General features: G+C 28.0%; 1 protein-coding gene across 11 annotated transcripts in view; it reads right to left on the bottom strand.

Moving 5' to 3' along the window:
* LOC107456648 (1-phosphatidylinositol 4,5-bisphosphate phosphodiesterase) overlaps nt 1-19119 on the bottom strand; it is an 85897-nt gene extending 66778 nt beyond the window's left edge. For 6 of the 11 annotated variants that reach the window (XM_016074562.4, XM_016074565.4, XM_016074566.4 and 3 more), the window contains exon 1: nt 18852-19117. The gene's annotated coding sequence lies outside the window, so the exon portion shown is untranslated. Of the gene's footprint in view, nt 1-4612; nt 4786-18851 lie in introns of those variants that run through there. The other 5 variants (XM_016074564.4, XM_071181512.2, XM_071181516.2 and 2 more) reach the window with 3 other exon arrangements.
* Nucleotides 19120-25275: the final 6156 nt, after the last annotated feature.

Raw genomic sequence — 25275 nt, 5'->3', positions numbered from 1 at the left:
ATTATAAAAGATTAATATTTCACGCATTGTCCAGGAATTCTATATAATGATTAATGTCTAATGAAAATCCCAGCAAGCATTCTTATACAATGTCAAGCATATTTAAAGTATGTCAAATTTTCATCTTTCATACTTTGCCTTCAAATAGCAGGACTACTGTAGCAGGAATAAAACAACTACAATGGGTAAGCATTCCATAGAATGCCTACATTTCATACCTTGATTGTAACCTATACAATTATCATATCAGTAACATCCAGGAAAGTTTTTATCATGATCTTTCATATGTGCTGACTAAAAGAAACAAAATGCTCATGTGTTGCTAAAAAGAGAAAAAAAATATTTTCTGTGAAATTTTTTAAATTTCAATAACTAGATTACTGTTTTATAGTACTGAACGAAAAATGCTATGAAAACAGTAGACAAAAACTCTAACGAAAATTGATTCAATGGGGTATTTGACTTAACTCCATATTTATTGAATAATTTTTGCTACCTAAGTTTGTAAGTTAGTATACTAATTAAAATATTGAGAACAAACATATAAAGAAAAGAGATGAATAGTAAGCAGACACGAAAAATAAGTACTCAAATAAATCATTGCTTACGTTTGTCACTAAGAAGAAAAAACGCTCTCTTTTATATTCGACAACATAGGTTCAAATCCAGAGATGGCATAAATCGATTCCAGATCGCGCTGATTCAGGAAGATTTGGGAGACTTGGAAAAATTTTGCTGAAGTAAAATTCTCCCAATAACAAACGATCACCTGTTAGCTCTCTCTGACAGTCTAGTTAACCACGTGGGGATTTTTTCTGTATGTAACATAAATACGCGCTAATTTCACTCAAATGTCATCGAGGAAAAAGTAATTGGCCAATTTTTTGGTATAAATATTCTCTTGTTTTTTGTGTTGGGTTTAAAATTACTAGGCAATGGAGTTTCAATTGTTAAGTTCAAATCTAACATGGAACGGCAATTCAGAGCCGATCATAAAATACAAATATAATATGAGAAATAATGGATCAGGAATGGCTGACAAATGGATTACAGTTCTCTCGTGGTCGGGTTAACAATGGAAGTTTTCATAATTTTCCTTTACAATTATGGTAGATACCAGTTCTAACATAATGAATACGTCCTAATTCTTGACTTAAGAGTTCTATTAATTTCTAAGCTGGGTTCTAAATAATAAAGCTACGAGGTTAAACATTAACACTAGAGTGACGAATGGTGTCGGTTGCTCCCCTCTTTTTTTGCTCATTAATTCAAAAACCTACTTAACGAAAGTAAGTATTGCAGCGTGTCTGATAAAAAATTAAGTGCCTTTTTAATCATTGATGTGTTCATTTCATGGGAACGTATTTGAAGAACGTTATACTTAGAATGACGGGAGGAGTCATGATTTCCCCTAAGACGAAATGGTAAGTTTCCCACAGCCTGAAATAGGTTTAGGTATAACGTACCTTTTGGTAAGCATAAGGCACCCCATCATCATTAAAACCAAGAATATTTCAACTAATTCTAATTTATATGTATAAAGGAAATGTAACGCTATTATCTACGAAATTAATGTAAAGTACAATTGAAAAGTTAGTGTTGCGTTTAATCAGGTATTTTCGTCAATCAAATCGGATAAAATACCACGGAATTTTGATGATCAAGACTAATATGTTTTTTTATTACATTAATTATGATCATATTTTAGATATTTAATTAATCTACACACAAACAATCTGGAGACACTGGTACTTTCAGTCTTTCTAGGTATACAGCAATATTTAATCTTTCAAGTGTGTTTGTTAAGAGACTACATCCATTTATACGAATTGACTGTTTACATCTGGTAAAAAAGAATGGATGAAATATTAAAATTTTTTCTTCATATTTACTCCACAGACGTCTATTAAATATAATCTAAACAATATTTAGCATAAAATATAAACTGCTGGCAATTCTGTTTCGTGACTGCCAAAAGCGCGACTGAATTCAAATTTACTACGCAAATATTATAAAACTTCTCAATATAATATCTAAGTATGAAATGTGAATAGTATCAAAACATTATTTTCGAACAAAAACATTCAACGACTTGTCAATATTGACAACTTTCTTTAAATATCAACAACCAGATCGAAATTGACAACTTTCTTTGAATATCAACAACCATATTGAAATTGACAACTTTCTTTCACTCATCATTACTCACAAAGAAAACCCATTCAAAACCTAATATTCAACTAGTCAAAAACCATTCAAAACCTAGACCAACTACATACAAATAGGTTTCCTAACTAGCGACTGATACTTTGGGTATACCTTCCTAGGGGAAAATATTTATGATGCTCCTCTGTGTTAATTAATAACTATATGTATGCTATTCTATTGTTACATTTTCAATAAACTCATCACCTAAAATATTGAAGATTATCAACAATTGATTAAAATTATTTAAGTGTTAAAATATACATTTTTTAGTCGCAGATTTCTCAAAATTTTTACTTTAATAAATATTAGTTCATACTTGGTTTAGCTGATATCGATTAATTTAAAATTGAGAACGTTTGATTTTTAGTTATCGAGTTCTATAAAAGTTTTAAAACAATAATTCTAATTTAATTGAGTTTAATCTCATAATTTCATTCACGAGAAGTAGAAACCCAAAATTTAAGAATAGAAATTATCAAATATTGATAAAACGTATAATTTTTAATAATTTGTTCGTGTTTTTTTAAAAAATAATTTTTGTGTATTTACTTGGGTATTTACCATGTAATAATACTATGAAGATAATTTTCTAAAGGGATACAGTGAAGATTTTTTAAAATGAATTAAATTCATCACATACAAAAGCATTAAATAGGTTTTCATACATTGCAAGTATAATTATGTATTTTTAAAAGGCTATATTTTTTAGTCTGGCAGTCTGAAGAAAATAGATTTGTTTAAAAATCTGATTAAGAAAAGGCTTCATATAGTTCTTGCCTTGCATATAGTTTTTTTCAATAAATATATTTTCTGCAAATAAATGTTACTCAGTATTTTTCTGCAAATACTTTTCTTTCGGAATTTTTAGAACATTTTAAGGCGAAGGGCACGTATTAAGAAAAAAATCTTATGTCTTAAGCACTTGTAACATAGTTTGTTAGCCCCTATTATCAGTAATTTATAGCTTCATTGGTTATCAGTTATTTATAGGTAGCAGGTTATAGCTCAATAAAAAAAATTCATAGGATCATCACCAAAGCCGTTATAAAATTGGGCAAGTTGGTCATTTGTCCAGGACCTTACATTCTTACTATTCTTAGTGGAATTCGAAAAATAAATTATTAAAATTCTAAACATTGAACATTTTCTTTAACAAAAAGTATTTTTAACAACAAATATGTGGAAATTTTTTCTGTTTAATTATATAATCGGGATAGAAAATAAAGCAGTTAACATAACGTCTCCAGGTGCTCCACGAGAAAAAGTTATAACTATAGCTTCCGAACATAAGATTCATTATACATTTTAAGTGATTTTTTAAGTCGGGCCTTTAAACGCAAAATTTTTCACTTCTAAGGACCATTAATGTTATGATCATATTAAATATAAAAATTAAATAGCAATATAAAATTTGAAAGAAAAAGAAAATAGAAAAAAAGTAGTAATACAAAAAGTACAATAATAATTAAAAGAAAGAAAAAACCCTATTTATACTGTGTGTAAAAAAAATATAGTTAAATTTTTTTCTTTTTCTGGCTCTATGGGAACATCGAAAAGCTTGGTAATTTTTACCGAAGCGCTATGGTAATAGCTTAAAAAAAATTAACAACAAAGTATGGTTTTATAATATATGATCAAATTTGGTAATTTTATCACGGTACCGTAGAGCTAACTATTAAAAACTATTTATTCGGTCAAAATTACTTTTCAGTTTTGTATTTGTTACTAAACGAGTGATAATAAGATCTATAATTTTGATTACCTGAGTTATTATGTAAACTGTTACCATATGAACGGAAAAATTATCAACTGAATTGTTATACCGCTTAGCGTTACATTTGTAAGATAGTATGTATTTCCAAAATTATTGATTGTGGTAGGGCAATCATTTCAGCAAGGGATAGTTCATTGTAAGGATAGTTAGGAATTTTCAGAATGAAATAAGGATTAATTGTAGAAAATGGTCACTAAATTTAATCTAATATGTCATACCATTTTTTGCCATAATGTCACTTTTTCTATTGCTTCAATATTTAAAGTTGGGATAAAACGCATTAAATGTAGTATATTTCGGTTTTATTAACTAGAATTATGTTTTTTTTTACCAGAAATGTCATTACCATACAGTATGGTAATTTCACCACATTTTTTCTCCGTGTATAATAATATAAACGAAATTATGATGTCTTAAGTTATTCATTTTCTTAGGACACAGCAGAAAAACGGTAGTCCATTCGTGAATCTCATTGTCATAATTAAATGATAAAATGAAAAATTACATTAATTTTTGCTCTTCCAGAGTTCTGGAATAATTAGATCGTTAGCGGTAGTATAGCTTAGAATATCTTTCCTTAATTTAGAAGGCAAAGTCTTTGACACTTAAGAACAACAAACATATCCTCACCTCTCCGCCTTCTAAGAGACGAGAAATGTAGGCGCCAGCTTCGATTTTTCTTTTAGATCACACAAGCCCTCTGTAAAAGACATTTTTCCACTTAAACCGCCGATCGATGGAATGCGGCGTGGTTTTGCGCTCTGCTGACGGCACAAGCCCATGAGCTCCAGAAATCAGAGAATGCAAATAAAAACAACACAACTCTTCTCGATACTCACGCGGAACGCGCCCTCTGTTTCGAGTCGAACGATTCATCGTTTTCATGCAAGGCTGGAAAATGAGGCTATTGCTATGCAAGGCTTCAAAATGAATAGGATTTCAGTTAAGCGCAAAACTTTTAAAAGTTTTTATTTCTTGAAATGGCAACACTCAATTTAAATTGCTTTAAAGGGTACTATCGATTACATGTTTGGATTTATTAATGTAGCATTTATGTTGAAGTTTCAATGTCCTTATTTAAATCATAATATATGATGGAATGAACTCTAAAGGAATGAATATTATTAATAATAATTGAATAAAATATTAAAATGGAACTAATTTAGGGATGTTTCGTATTAATATACACTATAGAAATTTTTGTGAACAATTAAATACACTTTTATTCAATATGCAGATAAGAAATGCCTTGGAAAAATTGTTGTTCTGCAATTTTAGCATATTGAAATCTATGTAAGTTGACCACTTATAGAGCAACAATACAATGTTCCATATAGACAAGTGGTCAGCCTATAAAGGGAAAATTTATAGTTTTTGCCAGTTTGGTACTTGATCATTAAGTCCATCATTAAGATCAACTTACAGAGGTGGTCAACTTAACACTTTTAACTGGATTAGTTTTTTTTCTTATAGAGTATCATTGTTGATCCCTTCGTTATCAAAGCTATCAAAATGTATTTAAATCATAAATATAAAAATAAAAAATAATAATGTATTTTTTAGTAAAGAAATAAATTTTTATAAATAATAAAATATATTATTAAATTAGATTTAATAATGAAGTTGTCATACAAATTTGAAATGAAATACGACATCATGATTCATTAATATTAATTTTATTGAAAATATTATTCGTAAGAATTATACCATACTGTTCATATCATCGGATCATAATTATAACATACTGTTCATGGAATAGTTTATTAAAATAACTTTTTTTTTATCCGCTTTGTATTCAATTCTTTCGAAACGTTACTTCACAGTACTGATGACATAAAAAGATAATAAAGTATTTGATTTAAATGAAATGATATTTTTACTGGAATAGAAATGAAGTCTACATTTTTTCGATGATTTAATTCCAGCAGCTTTAAAACGTTCTTGTGACATTGAATTGTTCTTTACGTTCTTAACACATGCTCATGTCATTCAATATCATGGCATGTATTAGCGCATGCTGATTCTTATGTCATTCCAACAAATCTATTCATTCCATTTTAACACACGCACATAATATTTAGGTTTTTAAAAACAAATTGTTTTAAAAAATTCTCGCGTAAAATAAATCTACGTGTCTATATAATCCGGACACTAAAATTTCTGTTCGAAAAAACTTAAAGTATCTTTGTTGTTAAAATATTACCTTTCCAAATTGTAATTCGCATTAAAAATAATAATGGGTTTATGCATAAACATAAATTATGGACACATTTTATTAAAAATCTCTTAGGATTTTAATATGTTTTGATTTTAAATTGAATTTGAAATAAAAAACATATAAATTATAAATAAATTTAAATTGCTGAAAATTAAATAAAATATAACTATTTCTTTTTATATTTTCAATGTTAAGAAAAAAATGAGAAGCATGGTTGATTTAAAAGTATTTTGTTTACAAACAAGACAATTTTTAAAGAGAAACGACGGAACAAATATGAATTCTCTGTTTATTACTTTCGACGCATTTCTACCTCCTTTCATTTTCGGGTCATGATCATGACTCGAATCTGAAGACCCCGTCACACAGAAATGGTTGCTTTTCATCTTTATGAGGAATAATAGAATGAACTCAGAATTGGAACCATTTTCTTAAAAACCAACATTTATGATTTAAATCGGATCGTTTTAATTTAAATCAGATTTCTTTTATTCTTTATCAGACTTCTTTTAGGTCAAACATATAATCAGAGATATGAATAAATATAATAATAATACCTAATATTATTTATCAATTATGCTATAACAAAAATATTTATAGTTTCTTACTAATACTATTTAAATTATTCAATATTTATTTCAAAGGAGTCATTGAATAAATGTAATCATAGTAATTCAACACCCTCTCGTGATGTGTATTGAAAGTTAACAAAATTGTTATATAAATGCTAAATTAAGAATAAATCTAAGTCAGAAAATTAATACATGCAAAAATTCAATTTTTCTAAGTTATTCTTCGTAAGATAAGCGTTTCTTTAGTATCATACATTTAAAATGCAATAAATAAATAAGTGTTTCGTCAATATCATACATTAAAAACATATTAAATAAATTTAAAAAAAATCTTGTATTTAAGAAATTTAAAATTGAATGACTGTAATTGAAATATTTATTAATATCCAAACACTAATTCTTTTGATATATAACTAATGTACAATTATAATTACATTATGTACATTATTTTATCAGAAAGCAAGATAATTTCTGGTTGCCTTTCGTAACAGCAGCATTTCTATAACAATTATTTAAAGAATTTTTTTCCAATGATTTAAACACATTTGTATGGTTTCTGAGGTCATATATAAATGTAGCCGCGCCTTAAATTTGTATCTTACATATCTGTCTTTAACAAAGTAATTTTTTCATTTTATCTGAAACAGATTTGTATGTCGTTTAAATTGTGAGTAGATTTTGCGACTCTGCAAGCAATTTCATTGCCTCAAATGAATGTCCTGGAATCCAAAATTATTTCATAATCTAAATTGTATTAAGCATTGCTTCAACTGTTTAAATTTTAGATTTTGTCAACTGAAATTTCCAGTTTATCTTAATGTAAAAATTTGCATACCTTAACAGTTCATGTATGAAATAAAAATTTTCACAATTATTATTTAAATAAAAATAAAATAAGAATTATATCTATGTACGTAATAAACATTTTTTTTCCATATAGTTATCCTTGGATACGTTTTTTTATTATTGTCTGCATACATTTTCAGATTAGCTTAGTTATAGAAATATATTAACAGTTATAGAAATATATCAAAACTCCTAATAAGTGAAATTAAATTTAAGAGGTTAATACTTTCGAATAAATTTTCGGAAATATATTTTTCAGATTGTAGCATCCTCACATATTTTTGAGGATCAAAGATTATATCTATCAATATACGTCAAAAAATTAATAAATAAATAAATAAATAAAAGGTACGTTTATTCAGAGAAAAGAGCGTTTTCGTGTGCGCTTGCGTTACTTAAAAGATTGTATAATAAATTTATTAGCATATTTAAAGTTAAACACTCGAACAATTAAAATTGCATACTCGCGCATAAAAATCCGATCACAAAATTATAAAAATATTCTATTGGGTTGTTCGGAAAGTAATTTCGTTATTTTTTCCAACAGACAACTTAATATATTTCTTTCACAGCCAACTTCAAACCAAAGCCTCATAATCATTATTTATTTTGACAGCTGGTATAGCTGCAAAGTTCGATTGATTCTATGCAGTAGTTTTGGGTTGGTGTCTTTTCAAATATGGAAAGTGATAAGCAGAATTTTCAAGCATATTTAGTCAAAAATACTTTTCGAGCAAGAAAAAAAGATCCGATGTGTATGGAGAATATGTATTGGCAGTACGCTAGTACCATAACTAGTTAGCAAATTTCAATTCAGCAATATTTCGATTAAGATGCACCATGTCAGATTAAGCTGATGAATACACCAAAAAGGCATCAAATGATGAAAACCGGTGAATAACAACGCGTTAAATCACTAAGATATTAAATTTATTGAATGCTTCCGCTCATTTGAAAAACATAAAGGTTTAATCTCAAAGCTCGACACATGGGTTCCTCATGTTCTTAGGAAAATAAATTTATGCTGTAATGTTCAGGTCTGCGATTTTCTCCTCAAATTTTAAGAAAATTATCCGCTTTTAAAGCCCATCATATCTGGGGCTAAGAAGTAATCTGTGAACAACAATGCTTCGGTCGCTACAAAGCATTTTAGGCTAACCGTTTACAATATTTAGTAGATTAAAATAAAAAGCCAAAAACTACCTGGAGTTTTTTGCCAGCAAAGCACAAAATTTTATGCTCGTAGAATCATGCTACTGTCAGAACGGTGGCAAAAGGTATTGGACCAGATTGGGCAACATATGATTTAATAACATATTTATTTACTATAAAAAAAATCCATTTTTTCATAAAAAAAAAACAAAATTCATAAAAATCCGAAAAACACAATATCTTTTAAGCGTACAGTACATTTTTCTTTAATAAATAGAGTTTCAAAACACTACGAAATGTCAATGCATATTTTCTGCATGCTATTGCTCTTTCGTGCGACAATGTTCCAAATTAAAATAAGTAAATAAACCGCAGGTAAAAGTAGGAAACACTTTTCTTTGAATATAAAGCGGAAGAAAATTGCTTGAGATTTTAAATTGATAACAAAAGTGGGAGAGAACACTCAGTCTTAACAATGGAACGTTGGCGTTTATCCAACGAGAAGTCACTGGGGTGAAAATCAAAGAAATATTTCAAGAGTTTTCGGAAGTTGTTATAAAAATGAGTTTATTCTGAGGATATTGCATGCACCTAAGTGAAATTTATGCGGCATAAAATTGCGTTATATGTTTAATATTATTCAGATGAAAGTAAAAATAAATTGCTAATTAAATATTTTTCTTTAAAAGTAAGTTATTGGTACATAAAAAATAAAACGGAATAACTATTACTTTTGAGTTGATAAACCACAAGGAAGCTACTAATTGAAAAATGGTATAAAAATTAAGATAATATATTTAATAGCAGTAAGGATAAGTAAGTTTAAAGTACAATTTTAAACTTCCTTTTGAAAAATAATAGCTTGAGGTTGAGTTCCTGCATCTAACGTAGTTAGGAAGATACGGAACCTTCAAAATTCGCCTAAGGAAAAATACAAGAATCGACTTAGGGTGAAGTTTCTCGAAAATATAGTTTGCTTTCCATCGCATCAAAATCATGTAAAAAAATATATATTTCAATTCGTTTTCCTTATAGACAAACGCAACGCCAAACTATTCTAAAGTAACGTAAATAATTGATTTACTGATTCAGTTAATAAGTATAAAAACAGAGCTGTTATCTTTTTAGTTGGTTTCCAAAATTTTCTCTTAAAATTAACTTCTTAACAGGAAATTTAACGTTTTACAAAAATTATTAACTACTTATTTGGCATATCATAAAAAAATGATATAAAAAAGTTTTTATTAGTTAATTGTCAGTAAAATTATATATTTTTATGAACATTATTCTTAGGCATAATAGATATTTCAAATAGTCTACCACGGATTGAGGTTTGATTGCCCGTAATAAAAAGCTGGGTGTTTGATGAGACTGCATTTTCCTCGACCGCGTCATAATGGTTCAAAATTTATTCTAAAGTTAAGTCCTCGGTGGTTCTGAAGCCAGAACATTTCACGTGAGATTGGACGGAAGGGGAGAGTGGAGCTGAGTTCGGTAGACTGCTACCATCATCTGACCTAGATTGTGGTGGTGTAGTGCGCGCTTGCAACATTATTATTATTGGATCATTATTAAGAATCCTTGACCATCACCAATAGCTTCGTCAGCGTAGCTTCAATTCAACTAAATCAATTAAAAACCTCAAATCTTTGTTTAAATAAGTCGATTTAACTTTAACGCTATATTTTTATTATTATTGAAAAATTATATTCCCCCTTCTTATAAATTTTGTATTTCTTTTTTTAACCCAGTTCAACAATTTTTGAAATTTCTCACTAAAACCAAAAACACGATGTGTGCTTTTTTTAAAAAAGTATTTTTAATAAGTAATGAAGAAAGTATTTTGTGTATAATTCGAAAACAGTTCATCGACAAATTTAGCGCTGAGATATTTAAAAAATTTAAATTTCTAAACTTAATATTCTGCCAAATTATTCTTGAATTGCTTAATCTCTACTCTAAGTCTAACAAGGGAGACTAGGGAAGTGTGACTCGCCAATTTTGAAATAAACTAGTGGGATGTATGCCTTATGCAGAATAATTTTGGGGGGCAACATTCGTTTCGGCTCATAGAAGGTCCTATGAGAGATAAAAAATAATTCAATATATAGAAAAATCGGTATTTTATTACTTCGATGCAGACTATAAGCTATTGTAATTATCTCATACTCCAATTAATTTGCAATTAATTGGTTAATTAATTAATTACCAAATTAATTAACGAATTAATAAATAATTAATAAATTATTAATTAATAAATTAATTTCCAATTTCATACTCCAGTTAATTTGAAAAATTTTTAAAAAAAAAATTTAAAAAATTGTTGGCAATTTTTTTTTTTAAATTAACCTAACAGGTTTTTCTGAAAAACTACAGATATATAAAATTTTCGAAATCAATTTTGACAATAAATATGCATTATATAGTACGTGAAAGTACCACAAAATTAATTGGAGTATAGTATAATTACAATAACTAATAGTCTGCATTGAAGTAATAAAATACCGATTTTTCTTACATATTGAATTAATTTCTATCTCTCATAGGACCTTCTATTGGCTGAAACGAATGTTGCCCCCTAAAAGTGTTCCTCAAAAGGCATGCATCCCACTAGTTTATTTCAAAATTGGCGAGTCCCACTTCCCTAGTCTCCCTTGTAAGAAACCTCCAAAAACTCCCTGTTTAGGTTTTAATTATGTTCTTATATTTATGTAAAAATTTAAGAAAATCGTCTCCCTCTCTCTCTTTATTATAATAACTAGCCACCTAAGGCGGCCAGCTGTCCGCCACTCTGAAGGTTTTCACAAATAAAGTTTTTTAAAACATAGCAGGAAATCTGAAGATTAGTGGACAATTAAAAGGCCTGGTTTCTTAGGACAGGACGCCGTCAGCTGGAAATCAGCGCTAACCTCTGATTGGTCCATTTGTGAGTTTGATAGTATACGTCATCGAACGCTCATCTTGAACTACAATTGCCGTCCAACTCAACTGCAGTTGGATTACAACGTGACGTTAACCACAGAAGCAATGGCGGACTACATCTAACAGCACATTAAAATCAGAAAAGATTTTGACTTTGACATTAAACATAGCTTCTTCATTAAGCATAGCACTCTTCATTTAGCTCAGCTATAATGTGTTTTTTCTTGGACAAAGTCATTATTTGTTCTCTAAAACACTGGTCGACAATCACAAAATCAATACAAATTCAAAATAAATATTTGTTTACGTTATTAACGCATGCGTAATGAGAGTTAATGTCTGCGTTGGACCGACTGCTCACGCTGAGCTAACAAAAAAGTATTTTTTTGGCGTCAGCTCTACGTCAACTTTCCGCTGACGCCCAGATAAGGCGCTAGTTCTAAGAAACCAGGCCTTGAGCTAACAAACCAGTATTTTGTTGGCGTCAGCGCGACGTTGACGTCCCGCTGACGCCCAGATAAGGCGCTTGTCCTAAGAAACCAGACCTAAAGTGTTCCTGTCCAGCAATTTTGTCTTCATATCCAGTTCTGCTGCAGATGTGTTATAGCTCTTGAGGATGTTTGAAATTATATAGCTACAACGCTTAAGAAAAAAAAAACTAAAATGCTAAATACATGAAAAGAACACGAAAACGAATAAATTTTTTATGGTATCAATTTCTATTTCTATATAATTTTTTATAGTATCAAATTCTATTTCTATATATGTTACGTCAAGCACTCAGGTATTATAATTTGATCTAGTTGTGCTTGTATAATTTTGATCTAGTTGCGCTTTCTACGTCATTTTGTTAACATCGTTTGGTTTGTTATTTAACATCGTTTGGTTTGTTATTTCTAAGTTAACTTTCAAAAAATTGGCTGGCATCAGCATTTTTATTCTTTAAGTTGTTTATTTTTTCTTTTGGAATTCGTTCCTTTTTAGCGAAATGTTTTTCAACCTAATCGAATTCTTTGCCGACTGTTCTCTGTATATATAAAGAAAATAAAGTAAATATTTTTAAAGTGTTGTGAAAAGAATTTTTAGTTGTACAAAGTACTACAATATCGCTATAAAAATTATCGTCTTCGCTTAAGAAAAAAAAATAGAGCGTGGAAAGAAGAAGAAAAACTTATTATAACAATTATGAACAGCGACAAATATATCAAAGCGAAGCGTTCTATTTACGTATCGAATATGTTGCCACATTTTTAATACAAAAGTTAAACTTTTCTCCACTTTAATAAATGTAAACTAATGCGAACTTTATAATTTAATTATTATTAATTCCTTCGTATATTATTGGTTTAAGTTGTCGAAAATTAATATTTCAATTGTGAGGTTCGCATTAGCATACATTTATAAGAGTGGGGAAAAGTATATGCATTTTTTAATAGTTTTTTGAATATGGCTCTTTGAAGACGAAAAAGCAGACGAAAAGCATAGACTTACAAAATGACTGATAACTAAATAACTAATCAAAATTTTTGAAAAAGAAAAAAAATACTTCTTCATTATGTCAAAACACAATTATGGGCCGAGTTTCGTGCCCGGGCGAGGCTTCTGGGGCGATATATTGTGATTACAGACACACACACACACACGCACACAGCCGCGTTTATTATTATGTATAGATAATAATAATAAAAAATTAAAACCAAATAAAGAAACTAATAAGTGACAAGTATTATTTTAGCTTATCTTTTGAAGGTCAAACAGTTAAACCTTCCTTTTAGGAAAATTGTGCAAAAAAGAGCTTATTTACCACTTACACCTATTCAGGAGAAAATTTTCAATTTGCTTAATTGCAAGAGATAAAGTAAACGGACCACAACAAAAAACTACAACGTATCCATTACACAGAATAAGTATTTCCTACTTGTGTCAAATGCCAAATTGGTGCAATGCCAATTGTTCCAAAGAGAAAGACCAAACAATCATTTCATCAGTAGACTCCGTAATCCCATTTCTAATTACATGATTAATCTTTCAATTGTTTAGGCAATAACGAGGAAATAAATAAATTTTATTCTAATATATTTTCTTATAACGCTACATTTCGATTGCGATAGTAATTAAAAATTTTATTATTTCTATTAATAATACTAATGCTTATAAGGATTGTAATAATAATTATTAGGGAGAAAGAAGCGGAATTATTCTTTTCCTTTTAAATTACCTTTAACTTTGCAAGGAAGTGCAGGTTGCTTTGTCATTATTCATTTTTATTTATAAATTTGTTGCACAGTCTTCGCATTTAGAATCGTTATCGATAATAAATCACGTAGTTAAAGCGAAAAGAACAGTTGCAGCTGTCACTTTAAATTTTATCACTTTCTTGCTGTAAATAAGTGCGTGATTTATTTACTAAGATTAAATGCTGGTTTGCAAGAAGTTACGTATTTCTTACGCAAGAGTATCTGACATTCGTAATTTTAAGAAAATTACTAACAACCTGACTTTCCTTTTCTGCTGATTTTCTAAAGGAAAAATGTCTCCCTGTTTTTTCCTTTCTATAATTTGAACTACATTTAAGTATTAATTTAGTTTTTTCATAATAATAATAAATTTATCATGCAGATTAAAAATTAAAAAAAAAATAATAACAAAAATAACATAAGTAAAAAACTTAGAAAGGACATCTGTTTGAGCTCAACTTTTAATGTTCATAATTTAAATTTCATCTCAGTCACCACATTTTCTCGTGAGCAATTTTAAACTTGTTCAATTAATGACTACTTTTCATATTGTATTAAATTGCTACTTAAATTGCTACTTAATATTGCTGTATTAAATTCAAACTCTATTCATTCGGTTTTAAAAAGAGGTTTTTTTTGCATTCATATCTTTGCATTAATAGAAATTAGAACACTACCAGAAATGAGATTCGATTTTAGAATTCACTGCATGAAATAAATACATCTCTGCAAATGTTTTGACTGATGAATATATTACAAAATTGTTAAGAGGCTTTGTCTTTAAAAAAGAATTTTCAACCTGGTTATAAATGTTCACTGAGACAATTTGCTTACATATTTTTTTTCTAAAGTTATGATATAACGTAGAGCGTGTTTTGCATGTTAAAGTTATAAGAATTTCTTGAAAGAATAAACTCTATTCCTCCGAATTACAATACATTAATAATTGATAACCATCACTTTAAACTAACATATTTTTAAAAAATCTATAATGTAATTTTTATATAAATATCAACAAAACATTTCCACTAACATAGTCCTAAGAAATTTATGGTACAGGAGGAACTCAACTCTTTTAAATATTACATTTATTAGGTACTATTTTTACAAATGAGTTTAGATTTTGAAAACTGAGAAAGCTAAGTCAATATTAAAAAAAGGTACGGACAATGCAAGCACTTATATCAGTGATATATAACAAAGGAGTTTACTCATTAACAAACTTCACAATTGTTAGACAGCAAAATGTGATAAAAAGATAAAGGCTTTTCATGTAGTTTTGATATCTTAAGCAGGATATATAAAAGTAGATTGATTTATAGTAAGCTGTAAACAAAGCATATTAGTCGTGATAAGCAGGCGGTTTGTCTTACGATTTTGGGGTTCAACTTCAAATAATAGATTTATTCCAGGATTAGGCATATTTTATATTTTTTCATAAAATACATTTTTGAAGGTTAAATACATTATACTAATTTGGAAAATTTATTAAGCATGTGTTTAAATTCTTTTAGTTTTTAGGCTCATTTTTAATAGTTTAAGACATAATATTTTTTTATGTATGCAATTTTACAGTAATTTGTTTTATTTATTTTAAGTCATTCACTATATTTCTTAAAAAACTTAACAAATTGAATCAAAATCATAGTAGAATTCCAATATGCTACATTTAAAAGTATTTAAAGCAAGAAATGTTACATTCAGTAATAATTTATAATTTTCTATTCAAGGTTTTAACATGTTTGCTGAGTAGATTTATATGCAAGTTTTCCTACAATATTTTAGGCAGTAAAAAGGGTATTCATTTAAAAATTAGATAATTACTATCAGTAGAATTTACCAGTAGAAAATTATAAAATTAACTAGATTTTTTATTGAAAGTGAAATGCATTGAAAAAGCTTTTAAATTTGTGAATAAATAATATCTAATACTTACTGTAAAAATTTGTGTACTTATCAAAATATTCATTATGATGCTATTCCCTTTTTAGGTGTTTTGATATTATTATTTATTTATTTGACAGTCATGTGGTGACTTTTAGTCATGGAGTTTAAACTGCATTAAATACACTAAGTAAAAAGGATTTGCTTTATATAAATATCTACAATATTGTGCTTAGTTATATTGAAGACTGTAAATAATGTGAAAATAATATATTAAAAAAAATAACGAGTTTAATTCACGAGAAAATGTTATTACTCAAAGCACAAATAAGTGGATGAAATTCCTTTCGTTTCCAGAAAGATAAAGGGATGTGCAATGAGAAGTGGAAATAAATTTATAAATTAAAAATAAATAGTTTTGATGTAGAATGTTTGAGTATCACTGTTGCTATTGACAAGTTTAAATACCAGCGATAAATTATTTCTACTTTTCAGACTAATTATTTATTTATTTTAAACTATAATTCTTTATTTTAAAGTATTCGTTGCCCTGTTCTAAAAACTGTATTAGGAAAACTATTTTATCACGTTTCAAATAATAATAATAATAAATAAAAAAATTAGAGCAGAACTTAGAAAATAGAGCACAGAAAGAAGATGGCATTAAATTAACAACATTTAACTACTTAGTTAGTTAATCAGTGCGGAAAAATTCACAGTATTTTTAAAAGAACTAAGAATTAAATGTTTTTAATGTTGCAATTTTAAAGATCATCACTTCGTCACATGATGAATTACCTATTTGTATCCCAGTTAACAAATAGGTAATAGGCTGACAGGAAAATTAAAAAAGTATGAATACTCTATAATTAGGAATTTGATTCTGAATATTACAAAACTTTAATGCAAAGAAGGAGATCTATAGCCGTGTTTAGGGCAACAAAAAAAAGTGTTCAGAACGCATGTTTTCTGCTCTCTCGAAATCAGGCATCAAGGTCTCTATTTCGGTGCCGGAAACTACATCGATTAATCGATAACCTCATCGGTTGTGGTAGTTCAATCCCTGTTACCCCTATCTCGGCACCCAAGTGGCTGTTACTAATAAACAAATCACTGGATCTCTCTCTCATCTCCATTTATGAAATTATGCTAAAATTCGTCTACCTGTCCCACATGCTAAGCTCAATTTTTCAATTTTCATAATGGTATTTTATGAAAACTTTAGTCCTTTTATTCTGCATTTTAAAGGAAAACTACCCACGTTTCTAAATACCTTAATACATATTCGAATTAAAAAACATTGATTACACTAAGTAGGACTAGAAAATAGTTCTCGATGCAATTTTTTTAGTTTCCACAGGGCAAAAAATTTTGGATCAAATTACGGTAAAAAGTACATGCTACTTTTTACAGTAAAGTTCGTTTTTACCAAAACATGCGACGAAATAAAAAAATCTGATTTATCGTAATTTTTACAGCAATAAATACAGTAGAATACCGAATCCCTTTAATTATATAAATATTACTGTAAAAATTACGATATAATATTTTAATATAGATTTTACGGATGATGCAATCAAGATGCCGGTACTTTTTACCGTAATTTGATTTTCTATTTTTGCAGTGTGGAAAGCAGTGAACTGTTAGGAAAAAAAAACAGCGTAAAAATAAAGTTATCGGAATTAAAGAATTTTTTTGTTATTTTTTAATTCGTGATTCTGATAATAAATATTTGTTTGTGATTTCGTTTATGTATGTGAGTATCATTTCCCTTTTGACAGATTGTTAAAATTAAAAAGCAAAAAACATGTGATTGGAGAACAAAACTTTAATAATCCATTCGAGTATTTTAAAGCGTGAATTTATGAAAAGCGAATACGGAGAAGCTTACTGAATTAATATTTCATGATTATCATTTCACACATATTAGATTAAATGTATGTTTGCTAAATTAATGTTTCTTAGTTCGTAAGATTTTGAATTGTGAATTAATTAAAATTCTTTAGAACTACTTTAGTAAAATATATAGATATGTATGCATTTAATTACATTTAGAATATTGAAGAAAACTTCTATGGATTTTCTGAAGTCATACATAGTATTTAATCGTTCGAATCACGTACATAATTTTTAGAGCGAGAATCATACTTTTAAATCTAACTTTTTGTTCGATAAATTTGATCTAAAAGCATTTGAACCATCGTAACATAAAATAATTCAAAGATTTATATAAAAGGTTTATACACTAATTATATAATTTATAACTTTATTAAGCGTTGACAAAACAAATAAAATTTTACTGACTTTAATACTAATTTTTGTAGAGCACTGTTAGCAGTCAGCAATTATTTTTTGCTAGCTGGTTATCATTTTTATTCATATTTACAAGTATTCCTTAAAAATTCTTTAAATACAGGCTACGGGGTTACGGAGTTGAACATTAGTAGTCGTAAACCCAAAAATTGGGTCGGCTGCTCAACGACAGAGGTAAAAAATAACAATAACAGTTATATAAAATATTAGTAATATAAAATTATAGTTATATAAAATAATAGTAAAATATAAAATATTATTTATACTACATATTTTATTCGAATGATACTATTTGCGCAGTAACTAGATTTTGCTTGCTTTTCAATTAATGCCTTGCTAATGAAATTTTTTTCCACTAAAAATCTTTTAACTAAAAATTTAGTTGTTTTTTAAAATTGCAAACTTCATTATCATAAAATATTTAGCTTATAGCAACTAATTTCTAGTATAAAAAAAACAGAATTGAAACATACTAGATATTTAAATATTTTTTTCCGAAACCATTTTATAAAAATACATATGAAACCATTGCTCCGATGCAGATTTATCATAATACATTAAATAAATTGATCCTCAAAGGATACTAATCGATAAGCCACTATAAGTGAATTTAATTTGTATAAAAATGACAGATATCGGAGTTTAACATAAAGCACCCCAAATCTATGCTTCATTTACTTCGCAACAGAAGATCGAAAATCATGATCAGAAATTTTGGCACTCACCCACACAATACTAACATCTTCTATTCAGAAATATTCCACATGCAAATTCTTTAAATGACAATCAATGTTTTCAGCATTATCTCTTCTACCGGTTATTTTTATAAAATCATGCAACGCATAATAAAATGCAAAATATGCGAACAAAAATTTTACCTAATCACCCTCACAACCATCCATGCTAGGGCGGATGGGGAGAATCGTGTACCTGCTCATCTCTTTGCGCAGATGAATTTCGGGATGCAGAGGGATGAAGGACTACTCTCAACACAGGGTTACAGGAAGGAGTTATCAACATCGCCAAGCGGACAGAGTGTCGCCAATAAGGGGTTATGCATACATAACGCTATCACATACTTTATGTGTGTAAAGGAGGTAGAAACTTCATAGTGTCTAAAAGGTGCCCTTTAAAATCCTCATTAGCTTATGGATGAGCTATTAAATATTTTTATAATTTAAAATTGAGAAAAATTACTTGTTTTGTTCGAATTCAGTATTTTTGGCGTGACTAATATGTTTTATTAATTTTTCGGACGTTAATTTCATGACATATACGAGTGATTTTATTTTCTCCAAAAGAGAAAATTCATTCATAGAAGGATAAATGCATTTTAATCTAGCATTTTTTTTTCTCATTATTTATAGTCATAGTACAATATCATTTTATGTTTTTAAGAACAAATACCCTCAATAATTTCAATGTGATTAATTTCCATTAATTTTAAATGAAAGTGTAATTAAATTTGCTACGCATGCACTGTAAAAAATGGATACTCGAATTTCACAAAACTTTCTTCGTTTTTGACGAAAAAGTTTCCTTGTATAGGCTCCAAATGAACATTTCGTCAAAGTGACGAATTTACAATCGTCACTTTTTCAATGAAATGAATTTTGTCAATAAAAAAATATCTCGTCAGTTTTCTTTTTCCAAAAAGAAAAAAAAAACTCGTAGTTCTTAATGTATTAAACTTTTCTAATAATCACTTTATCATGGGCACCATATAGCTGGGTCTATGTCACCTTAATACCACATTAAAGACAAATGAAACAGAGAGTGAAATTGCCCTACGTTCAAAGCGGGATTCGAACCCGGGATCTCCCGGTACGAGACTGATTCCTGGTCCACCTTACATCCGGGTGGCTTAAATCGTCACTTTATTTTCGTTCGTCTAGTCTTCATCCTAGTTTCACCAGCAATGTCCTACAATGCACTACAATGAAGTTTCGAGTTAATTTTTCTACAAGGAAATCATGGTGTTTTTACCAAAAACGTTATTCTGAATAATTTAAAAACCTGACTAGCCATTATAATGCTATGGGTATATTTGTTGTAACAAAATTACGTTGATAGTTGTTGTGGGTATATTTGTAGGGACTATACTTTTTATTTATACAATTATAAAGATGACAGGGGAAGCTTTGTAGAAATTTTTGGAATATTTGTTATAAATAGTAGAAATTAATAGAAATGATTTAAACTTGACTAATTGGTTGGCTTAAAACTTAATTTGCTAAGTAACTTATTATATTGATTCTTGAATTTCTGTTGTAAAAAAATAAACTACAAATTACGGAAAGGTACGATGACAAATAATTTTAAGTTACCTCCAAAACACTAAACACTGTAGATTAATCACGTGATATTGAAGAGATCTTCTAAAAATCAGGATCTTTTAACAAATTCATGCTATTTAAGCATAGTCCCTAACACGCTCAACGTCAATAAGCAATGGTATGGTCAATTTAAAAGGAAAGGATGTCATTTTTTTCACAGATCATGGTTGAATTTATCCAATTTAGTTCCTTTATTAGAAAAAAAATGGAATGTGTGAAATGATGGAGATAACGCATCCCACTCTTTGTGAAAGGCTTCATTCATATTTGACTGGAATGGAAATAGTGCCTATTGTTTAGCCTGTAATTTATAACTGTATTTTCAACTTATAATTGCACTAATTAAAGAACATTCTTGAAATTTTATATGAAGAAGAAAAGCTTAAAATTGAATTTACATTAGATGTACTTACATTTGATTTCAATTATGTGAGCACTAATTTTGATTAACTCTCTTTAAATATACGTACTTTTCTAAGTAAATTTAATCAAAATTCGGCATAATTTACGTTTAGGTATGAAGCAAAGTTATTATACAGAAGCAAGTTTGAATTTTGCAAATGTTGTAATGCATCCTATATTGGATTTTCAACATCGGAGCACTGATTTTTCTTATCTCTTCCTAAATATAAATACTTTCCTCGATAAACTTCATCTAAGTTTTACTAAGTTTTAAATATATGCTTATGTATTAAGATAAATTATTAGATTGAGAGGAAGATTCGAAAAAAGTTATAAAACTTACATTGGATTTTAATTATATGAACATCGATTTTAATTAACTCTTTTTAAATGTTCGTACTTTTCTAAGTAAAGTTTAAATAAAAATTTGGCATAATTTAAGCTTATGTATAAAACGTAGTTATTATACAGAAGCAAGTTTGAATTTTGAAAATGCTGTAACGCATCCCATAATGGATTTTCAACATCCGAGCACTGGTTTTTATAATCTGAAAATAAGTAAAAATAATTTCCTCGATGACTCGTTTTATAATAATATATGCTTTTGTTTAAGGATAATTTATAATATTGAGAAGAAAATTTAAAATAAAAGTTATAATTTAACTTACTTTGGATTTCATAATTTTCACTTAATTTAGATAAGTGGTTTTTATAGGTGGAAAACCTTAAAAAACTATTTAACAACTATAACTATTTAGCTACTATAACTATTCAACAACGATAACTATAACTTATAACTATAACTTATAACTATAACTTATAACTATAACTTATAACTATAACTTATAACTATAACTTATAACTATAACTTATAACTATAACTTATAACTATAACTTATAACTATAACTTATAACTATAACTTATAACTATAACTTATAACTATAACTTATAACTATAACTTATAACTATAACTTATAACTATAACTTATAACTATAACTTATAACTATAACTTATAACTATAACTTATAACTATAATTATAACTCATAACTATATTAACTATAATTATAACTTAACTATATTAACTATAACTATAACTTGTAACTATATTAACTATAACTGTACTAACTATAACTTTATAACTATATTAACAACTTATTCAACTATTTTCCTATAGTTAATTTCTTATAAATTTGAATATTTTGCACGAATGGTAGTTTAATATTTAATTTAATCGTTATTTAAAACTCGCATCAAAGCTTAGGGGATTACCAAAAACTGAAGAAATGATTTGGTTAAATGCTCCATGAAGTTTTATTGCAAAAAATCTTTAGCTTGTTTATTTAATGAATTAAAACAAATAAAAATGATTTACTTTCTTTAAAATTCTTAAACAGGCCGTTAAAGTCAGCAGAATGGTTTCGTAAAGTATAAGCTGAGGTATCACATTTTGTTGAGTATATCTATCTGGTGATTGCGTTGACAGAACTACTATTTTCTCTTAAATGAACTTTCTAAAAAGAGCAAAGAGAAAAGAATTAAAAAAGCAGCAGTTGTGAAAAGCGATAAATGGCAGGGTGAGAAAAGCGGTAAACAGAAGAAAACTTGACGAAATGAAAGCTACAAGACACTACACATGATTTAAGTAAACTTCCAGGACAGAATACCATTTTCAAATGGAAGGGTAAACAACTGGAGACGGGAACACAAACATGTTTCTAAAAAAATCATCCTCATTTTCCTCAATCTTTTCCACAAACAGTCCCTTAGGTGGAAAAACTGACAGCTAAATTTTAAATAATGGCATAATTATAAATAAATTTTGTAAAATACTGAATTTACATTTGAATTTTTATTTTAAAAAAAACTGTCCGACAAATTAATACGAGTATCCTACATTAAAAATATCGTTAAAACAGTATTTGTTTTCACAATCTATATAGTCCTATTTTTAATTGATGACAAATTTTAAGCCTTGCAGGATTTCAATTTTATAGATTATTTATTTATCAATTTTATAGATTACTATAATATTAAAAAAACATTAAAATTAGTACTAGTATTAAAAATTAAAAAAATTAAAAAACTTTCAGTAGAAAAAATGCAAGGCAGTTCTTATCGTATAAATTAAAAAATATATATATTCAAATTGGAAAAGGTGAATTTTGTTATTTTTAATATAAAATAAAGAAAATGACGTTTTGCAATTTAATTAATAAGTAAGAAAAAAATAAAATAACACGTTATATTAATAAAAATATTAAGGTAATTGATTTTGTAACTTTTGCTTTAGTTCAGATAAAATGTTTGCTTCGGTTACAAATCAAATTGGCTAGGGCATATTATTTTTCAAAAATGGAATCAATAACTGCCCTAAAAATACAAAACTATTTAGAATAAAATATTTTTGAGAAATACGTGTTGAATATGTTGGGGCATAGAACAGCATACGTAGTAGCGTTTGTGCACGGAGCATATAAAGAATCTTGGAATTATGCATAAAAAAGTGTACATAAACTAAAACTTATTATATATATTTATTTCATTTTTTTCCTTCAAAATTTTATATTTTAGTGACTTTATAAAAAACATAAATCTATATATTATGTAATTAACCCTAAATACATGCAAGAACATTAGAAATTTCAACTCGTTAAAATTGAGCTAATAAAAAATGCTTTAAATTATTTGTTAAAGTTTTATTTATTGTTTAAAAAATATATTTGGTATATTAAAATTTTTTATCAGGATGAATGCTTTCTAATACAGCATTACGTGTTATTTACATTAAAGTAATGAAGGTAATCACTGAGAAAAAAAGTGTCAAAACTACTAGCGTATTGTCAAAACTACCAGAATACATTAATATTTGGAAATTTTTTCCATATTTCTGCTTTAATGGGAACACAGAAAAGTTTGGTAATTTTTACCGAAGTGTATTCGTAATGAATGAAACTAAAATAATTCCACTTTTTTTAGTTGTTATTATTTTTTGTCAATTCTGATGGCGGCTATACATTATTAGATTAAATAAAACATGTTTTAGTTGTTCATTTCATCAAAATAAAGATTGTATTGAGTATCATTTGGCATAATGTTGTTGGCACAATTTACCACAATCAAATTTTGCCACTATCAAGTGATCTTTATATTCAAGTCATTCATAACTGGCACTTATCCTTTTCCAGGGCAAGTAAAAAACCTTATTCCACTGAATCTATATTAAAACAGCACAGTTTTTATCTATTTTTAATATATACCAAAAGTACTAATGGTACCGATATTAGTATATTTTGTCATCGATTAATTTGTCCCAATAATCATAATATTGAAAGTGATTAATAATCAAAATTAAATAAGCAACACTGACTTCAATATTAGTATGGCGATTTTTTATGCTAACTCCAAAATGAATTGGTAAAATTTCTCTAATTTTACTTTTTTGTACATAGTTTATTTAGTACATGGATTATTTTCTATTTCAATCAGGACCTATTAGCCAAATTATTTTATAAAAATGGTGTTAATAATACTATGGCATTTTTTTACGCCTTTAATTAATTAATTAGTACTATTTTCACTGTTAGTTTTGCTTTTCAGTACGTAACTTATTTTTTGAATCACAAATGCCGTTGATTTTAAATTATTTAGTTTTTTATAAATACTTTTTAAATCAAAAATAAAAACAAAATAAGGTAAAATAGTAAATTAGTTCAACTCCGTAGGCTTGTAATTTTGAATCCAATCCAGAAGACAAGAAAATCCGGGATCAAGTATTGGAGGAAATGTTTGCCTTAGTGGAGGACTATTTGATGGAACTAACCCGCATTTGCGTTACATGGAGAGGAAGACCACTAGAATCTCCCACGGTTAGCCTAACGGCAAGGGGACTCTAACCCATGATCCGTCAACCAGTGAGGATATTTCACATCAGCACTGTCGTCGGTGCAAGCCGGATGCGGAATTCGTATCGACTGGGATTCGAACCCGGTTCACCTCATTGGAAGGCGAACGCTCTATCCCCTGAGTCATCGTGGCTCTAATGCTGTTTATTGACTTTATCTGACTTAGTGAATGAAAAATAATTAAATATTAAAGTGCGTGCAATAAACTTTTTTCTTGATCAAATAAAGATCTAAGCAAGCAAATATTACTGATGATATCTTCAAAAATATTTAAGAAATTGAATTGTCTATAGTTAAATTTAAAACACTTAACCGATCAAAAAATTCCATTTCGATTTTCGCTTATCCCGCTTGAACGGCTCTATTGTCGATAGTGATCCTCCTCGTGGCTTCGAACTATCTGTATGCAAAATTTCGTCCCTTTCGGATGGATGGTTTAGAAGTCAATAAAAGACAGACAGACTTTATAAACCCCCCCTATATATATATATATATATATATATATA

This window comes from Parasteatoda tepidariorum, chromosome 8, assembly GCF_982258835.1.
Source record: "Parasteatoda tepidariorum strain Cologne lab strain chromosome 8, Ptep-v5.0, whole genome shotgun sequence".
Classification (NCBI taxonomy): Eukaryota; Metazoa; Arthropoda; class Arachnida; order Araneae; family Theridiidae; genus Parasteatoda; species Parasteatoda tepidariorum.
This window is presented reverse-complemented; position numbering and strand designations above follow the sequence as displayed.